Source organism: Amia ocellicauda, chromosome 4 (genome assembly GCF_036373705.1).
Source record: "Amia ocellicauda isolate fAmiCal2 chromosome 4, fAmiCal2.hap1, whole genome shotgun sequence".
Lineage (NCBI taxonomy): Eukaryota > Metazoa > Chordata > Actinopteri > Amiiformes > Amiidae > Amia > Amia ocellicauda.
In genome coordinates, this window is record NC_089853.1 from 40,671,669 (window position 1) to 40,678,686 (window position 7,018).

Here is a 7,018-nt window from a genome sequence, read left to right on the forward strand (position 1 = left end):
ATCAGGGTGATTATAAAGGAAAACATTGCTGGAATTTAAAACCGGCTTCCTTGTGCTGTCAGTAAAATCCTGCAGCTTCGCTACTCTTGCGTTCAGTGTTCACTCACTTATGAGTCACTTGTTCCTTGGCTTATTTGTTTTTTGTTTTTAATTATTATTAATCTGGAGGAGAGTTCATGCTGCACACCGTGCCCAGCATCCTGCAGCCCGCAGTCATGTGAAGCACGGACACCGAGAACATGCAATCATTAAAGGCACATGCTGGGAAAACATAATTTACCGCCTTTGATCCTGTTGTCCGCACTACGTGTTTTTCGTAACACCAGACTCTGTGCTGCCTACTTGGCAAACTACTCTTGCAGGTCTTATGTTTACACCAGGAAAATGATGATAACAACATTACTTACATCTCAGTTTCCTAGTTTGTGTAGGATCTTATTTTGCTTGTGCTTTCCAAAGAGCAGGTCCAAATGATATACAAAAACCCAAATGTTCCTTCTAATTTCGGTCTTTTGGAAACAAAAAAAATCAGGAGGGTGGATTGATGTGTCATCATCCCACTCCTCTGATCAGATAGATGCTGGAAGGGAGTCTCAAATGCATGCTTGTAAGTAGTCTTCAGGTTCAAGGAAAAAGTACAAAAAACTAATTCACAACCACAATGGGATAGGAAATCAAAGCAGAAAACAGAGATGCAATAAGTGTTTTAATTAATTTTCCAACTTGAAGTGCAGGTTCAAGTTTGTTTGGAAGCGCTGTAGCATAATGAATATCAATTGAATTTGTCTCTTTACAGACACAGGTCAATATTGGTTGGTGTTTAGTGAACACTTAGTGAACATTAGACGTTTAAAACCATTTCATATTTTTACCCCTACTTGTCTTGCTCTGCCACACTGGTTCTGTTTGATGCCTCGCTGAGTGGATTGTGCCCATTTCTGTTTTTCTAATTACCGTTTCTCATTTGCTTATGTTACCCTCGCAAGACACAAACTTTATCCCGCGGTGCGTTAGTGCGCCAGGCGCTGCGGAAGTTCTCCAGTCCCATTATGTTGAAGGGGCGGTCCAGACAGTGAAACACATCCTGAAAGCTGACCCAAAGCTGCACACACTCTCTGTCCTGGGGGTCAGTGGGGTCTAATTTAATTATTTAATTTCTCATAGACTGGCCCTGTGAGTCTACACTGGCTCACAGCCCCCCTCAGTCCTCAATCTGACCCCTCACCCCCCCCCCCCCCCAACAACATCACATATGTTGTTTTTTCTTAATAAATCCTGTTGTTTCAACCGGCTTTGGGGTGTGATTTAGCATTACATTTCCATTTCTGCCTTAACGGTTTCTGGAAGGCGTCGCATGTTCCTTTGAAATGCATGCTGGGACTGAGGATGGAATGTTTTTCTTTCTCTTTCTTTGGTTCTGTCTTTATTTCCTTCTTTTTCTATTTCCATATTGTTGTGCATTTGCTTTAGCTTGCCTTTAGGGGCTAATGCAAAGCCAGCTGAGGCCGGTACCTGAGAATCTGTCCTAGGCATCTCAGAGTTGTGTCACTTATGAGCTGATCAAGATTTATGTTGTTTTTTGAGACCCATTGAAAATGCAAGGCTCAGCTGTACCCCTCAACCCGTTCACAGCCTCTCCAGTCTAGACTTTTTTCAATTTTAGTTAAAGAGGAGGTTCGTTATAAAAACCACCAGGCTGGCTGTGCAGAACATGGGTGGTACCAGTGTTACCTGAAAAGAGAAAAAAAGAAAAACAAATAAAAGGCAAATGCCTCTGGCGGTTCAAGGGATACATTAATCACATGAAAAAAGAAAACTGGAAGTTAGCCATGCTTCAGGTATTATTGAAAAAGTGCCAAGCACCCATGAATAGTGACTCACAGGGAGTGTGTCAGTCTGTGAGCAGACAGAGACAGAGACAGAGATGAAGACAAAGTTGTAGAGAAATACAGAAGGGAGCAAGTAATAGAAAGAGACAAAGAGACGGGGGAAATGGGAAAAGGAGGTAGATGGAGGGAGAGAGAGAAGGCACAATACCTCAAGGGGGAGTGGTGTTCCAAAGCCATCTTTATAATTTCAATCCCCCCTGTAGGAATTTCTAGTATTGATCAGCAACTATATTGAACTTATTCCAATTAATTTGTAATTGGCTGATACAGGGCCTGTGTGTATCTGCCTTTCTGTCTGTCTTGACAAGTCTGTAGCAGACAGAGACATTCAGTTCTCAAAACATTTGATTTCCCTTGCCTTGACACTTTCATGGGATGAGCTAAACATGTTTCTGAGTGTCGTCCACAAGGTTCAAAGTGGTGCAGTGGAAATATAACAGAGGGTTTGAAATATCTACTCATTAGCTATATTGTGTATTATTCAATAGCCAATATAATCTGTTATTCTTGCATATTCATCAGTATTTAATGCATATTCATTGATTCTTCTTAATTATTCCCATATATAGACTTTTCTTTGTTTGCTTTTCGAGGTCTCAACCTATAAATAACCGCACCTATGTTTGCTGGTGGCTCAGAACCTTTGTTTAGTTTGGGGATCCTCCGTATCTCACCTGTTTCTCTATATTATTTTATTACCATTATACAATAAACATTCTGATTCTCAGTCTAATCAAAATTGCACACATGCATATTTATATATTTTTGGGTGTCCATTAAAATATATATATATATATATACAAACGTATATGTCATGTATTTAAAATATGTGCTTTTTCTATATAACCAATATAGGGTCATCCATATGGGGCAGCATGAAGCCTTCCCATGATGCTCTGCAGCAGCTTGACGTAACCTCCCGCCCGTCAGGTGGCTGACGGGAGCCGGGCTCAGCTCTCCCACGCAGCCTTCCCTGACTCCACATCCTGCGTGCCGTCATTATGCTCGTTATTAAACAACCCTCACCCTCATTATCACTCAGACTCTGGGAGCCAAGCATGTGGCGTACACTTACTGACTGTGTGAGACGAGAGGGAGAAGGGTCTTAATACAAGCTGACTTGATACCTTGAGACAATTAAAAAAAAAAAAAAAAAGAATCTCTCATGGTTATAAATGTGGATAGAGAAGGATGCAGGGAAATTCTGAGTTGGAAAATAATTAGGTTTGTCTGATACCTTTTTACTCAGTTTAGATGGCCACAATGTGTCTTAAGAATAATTTTGATGCAACGGTTCAGACAAAATGGTGACAGATTGCTTTTATTACCATTGTTCAAGAGGAGACAAGTGGACAGTGTTTACATGTTTTGTTGTGCGTACAGATGTTCTTAATTTTCATGGATATCTGCTGCTCAGCTTTACTCACTCAGTTCTTTGTAGGAAGGAGAACGAGTAAATGTTAGCTAGAACAACCCTGAAAAGAAACACAGCGTGCAAAAACCACCGGGACACAGACTTTTGGATGGATCCTGGCCGAGGGAACGGGCAAATATTTCAGTGACTAATTGAGATCGGTAGAATGAGTTCCCTCGGAAACGAAGACATCTGCTGTCTGTGATGGGACAGAGGATCAAACATCGCGGTCTTGTAGAAGAACTGGCTGCCTTGTTGGCGAGAGGGGGGGGTGTAGGGGGTAGGGAGGTTGGGAGGAGGGGCATGTGGGGGGGTGGGAGAGCAGGCCACCACATTCCCACAGAATGACTCAGAGAGAACAAAAAAGAAGAGTCACTTTAACCCCCTCCCCCCAAAACACACACAACCCCACCTAAACATCCGTTGTCTGTAATTTAGATTAATTTTTACCACATTTTCTCAGGGGATTAGAAGTTCACCCCCTGCTGCAGCTCTATGCTCTTATTGTTTTGTTTTATTTTTCTGCTTTGATCCTTGTCTGACCTGAGCGCTTGCGTTTGTCTCCCCACCCCCTTTATATTCAGAGTTGTTATTCGACAGGGAGGGCACAGCCTGTTCTTCCTGCTGTCGGTCATGTTGGGGGGTTGGCCTCGCTTGCCCGGAGCCCTGTGGCATGCAATGTTCCTGGTCAGAGCCTGTAGATGCGTGCCCTTGGCTCTGAGACCCACTTCGCTCTCTGCTGCTCTGAACATCCGCTCTGACTCCAATGGCTGTTACAGAAGCCCTCCCATTCCTGCCCCGTCGCCAGAGTCCCACGCTGCCCCTACGGCCTGCAGCCCGAGCACACCTAGTCACCCCTTAGGGATCAGGTTCCCGTTTTATTTCTTTGTTCTACTTTTAAGCAAAGCAATGCCACTAAATTAACAAACAAACAAATAAAAGCACAATCGTGGGGTGTTCTCTTATCAGAATCAGGATCTGGTCACGGTCGATGATAGCTGAAGCGTTTTCTGCATCTCCTCTTATCGTATTTTGAAGAGCATTTGCTGGAGGGCTTAATGACACATTTCCAATCTCAAGGCTTAGTTTCTGTTCAATGCAAATAAATGTACCGCTGACTTTCCAACTAGTGTTGCAGCAGCTCTGACACCCAAGAGGACTTTGGGACGGTAGGCTCTAATGCAAGGTGGCTCCCAGCCCTGAGAGTTACGTTACGTTGTGTTGAGTGTTGAGTTATGTTGAGCCTGACGGGATGGAAACCGTAAGACTGGACCCAGACAAAACTATGGTGGTGGTGTCAATCTATCCATAAGTCCATCAATGTTTATGACATATAGAACCATCTCACATCGATCAAGGATTGTATGAAGTGATGGCAAACAAGATTGATTGCATTTTCCAGCGAGGTAAAGATCTACCACCTGATTACATCACGGTTTAAATGGTGGTCCTCAGGGCAGTTTAACCAGGGCTGTTCCACCACAGACCTCCCGGGCTTGTGGGTCTGTGGCTTTTGTCCGGTGCTGGAATCAAAATCCCTAATGTGAAGTGTTCAGTCCATTCAGATATTATTATAGCTGTTGTTTAGACTTAGGGAATGAAATAAGGAGACAAATACAAGCTGTGGACGGACCTGAGAAGTCTAGAGATAACAGATGACAGGAAGTTGACTCCAAGAAAAAGGGTCTAGGACAGGTCAAATACAGAACGGTCCAAACTTTTCCCACGCAGGTCTTTGCTACAACCAATGTAATTATGTATTTGCATTAATTTCTAAGTTAAACATGGGATCACCAGTCTGGTTGGGCCAAAATCCTTCAGTCTGACCAGTAGCACATAACAAGGAATTGAGCATGATCATTTCCTCTGTGCTGCTGCCATTTCACACCTTGACATTTATATTTATTTATTTTTTCAGAGCAGCAATGGGGGGAGGGGCAATACATTTCCGTGCTGTGATCTTGCATGCTTATGTCAGGGACTTGATGTCTGAAGAGGCGGTCAAAGGCCTCGGCTCCTCGACTGGGGGACCACGAGAGCGGCGGCCAGAATGCGGGGCTACTCTTCAAAAGCAGCTGCACAGATGGAGAGATAGGGCAGCTATGTGTTCTCAGCTTTCAAGCCTGAGGAAATAATATATGCAACTGAAAATGCAGCTCCAGTCATGCACTACCAACCCAGGATGCCACGGGGCTGGTTAAACTGGTTCTGAGGGAACAGCCCGACTCTGCGCCGTAGTATCTCACCCAGCAAGATGTCCCATATCTGCTTCTTCTGAAGAATCTCAACACGCCCATTCAAGCGATTTATTCATTCGGATTTTCTGGTCCAATCCAAGTTTGCAATATATAGAGGCTGAATGTATGGTAATCTGGGGGTGGCTGACATTTCCGGCTTGGTGATTCACGGTGAATTCCAGCTTTTATTATGCGGTTATTAGTGTGGCGTTGTTGTTTTTTCATACCAGCCAGAGTGAGTCCCACGATGGCAAATGAAAATTAGAATGAGTATCACTTAAGTATCACTTCCCACACCTGTAAGGTCTGTAAAAAGTCTTTAACGTGATCAGGTTCTGCTCTAACAAATTGAAAATACAAATTAGACTTTCCGTATTTATAAAACTGCCTGAAAAACAGTGCTTCTCATTAAGCCCAAACAGCAATGTGTCAGGGGGCTTTCTCAGCAAACAGCCAGGTGCTGCAAAAAAATAAAACCTACATATTCCTACACTCTACAATACAGCTGCTTGCAAGGATCCACACCCACTGATAGAAAAGGCATCGGCCAAGATAAAGACTCGTCCTCTTTAGAATTTATTGTTCAGCAATTGCACAACATGCTCCCAAGTGGCCCAACCAGTATAGACTTCAGCTCAGTGCGATTTTATGGAGACAATTACAGCAAATCTGGGCTTTTTACCACAAACTGCCTGTGACGAGTGCCCTGAAAGGGAGAGGGTACAAATTAGGAATTTTCCCCGGTGACTGACTAGGTGCACTGGAACCTGCAGTTTTTAGGTGCAGAAAACCAGACAAAGCCTCCAGTCATTATTTCTTAGCAGACGCCCTCATCTCTGGGCAAAAGGTGTGACAATTAAAGGATTTCTTAACACAGAGGATTCAAAACTCGTGTGTATGTGTCCGTGTGTGTGAGAGAGCAAGAGTGGATGTGATTGCGTGTGAATGATCATTCCCAATAATTATATATATATACACACACACACTATAAATAATGTGTAATAATCTTCCTTATAGCATTTCTTAGGTTTTTCCCCAAACCCCTTACTACCCCCTCCCCTCTGTTTTGTCCAGCGTGGCAGATGCTGTGCTTGGTCTGATGCTCATTATTCACACTGCACAGGACTCAGCAGGAGGGCTCAGCCCAACACACCTCTCTCTCTCTCTCTCTCTCTACTGATGGGTATCTCTCTGCTGCGTACCGGGGCCATCAACGCCACACTGTACCCGAACAGACACTGAGGGAAGCGGCAACTCGCCAGTGTCTGTTCCTGCCCGTTTCAATAACATCTCGGAGTGGGGACAGACACAGGCCGAAAGAGACTGAAACAGAGGGAGCTTTCGGTTGAAAACCTAGTTAACCAAATACACAGTGTGAGCCTGGTCAACTTCTGGATATAGTTCTGGATTTTTTTACATGATATACAATATAAATACACATCATAACAGTGTTTAAATACATCCTAAAAGTCCCAGCT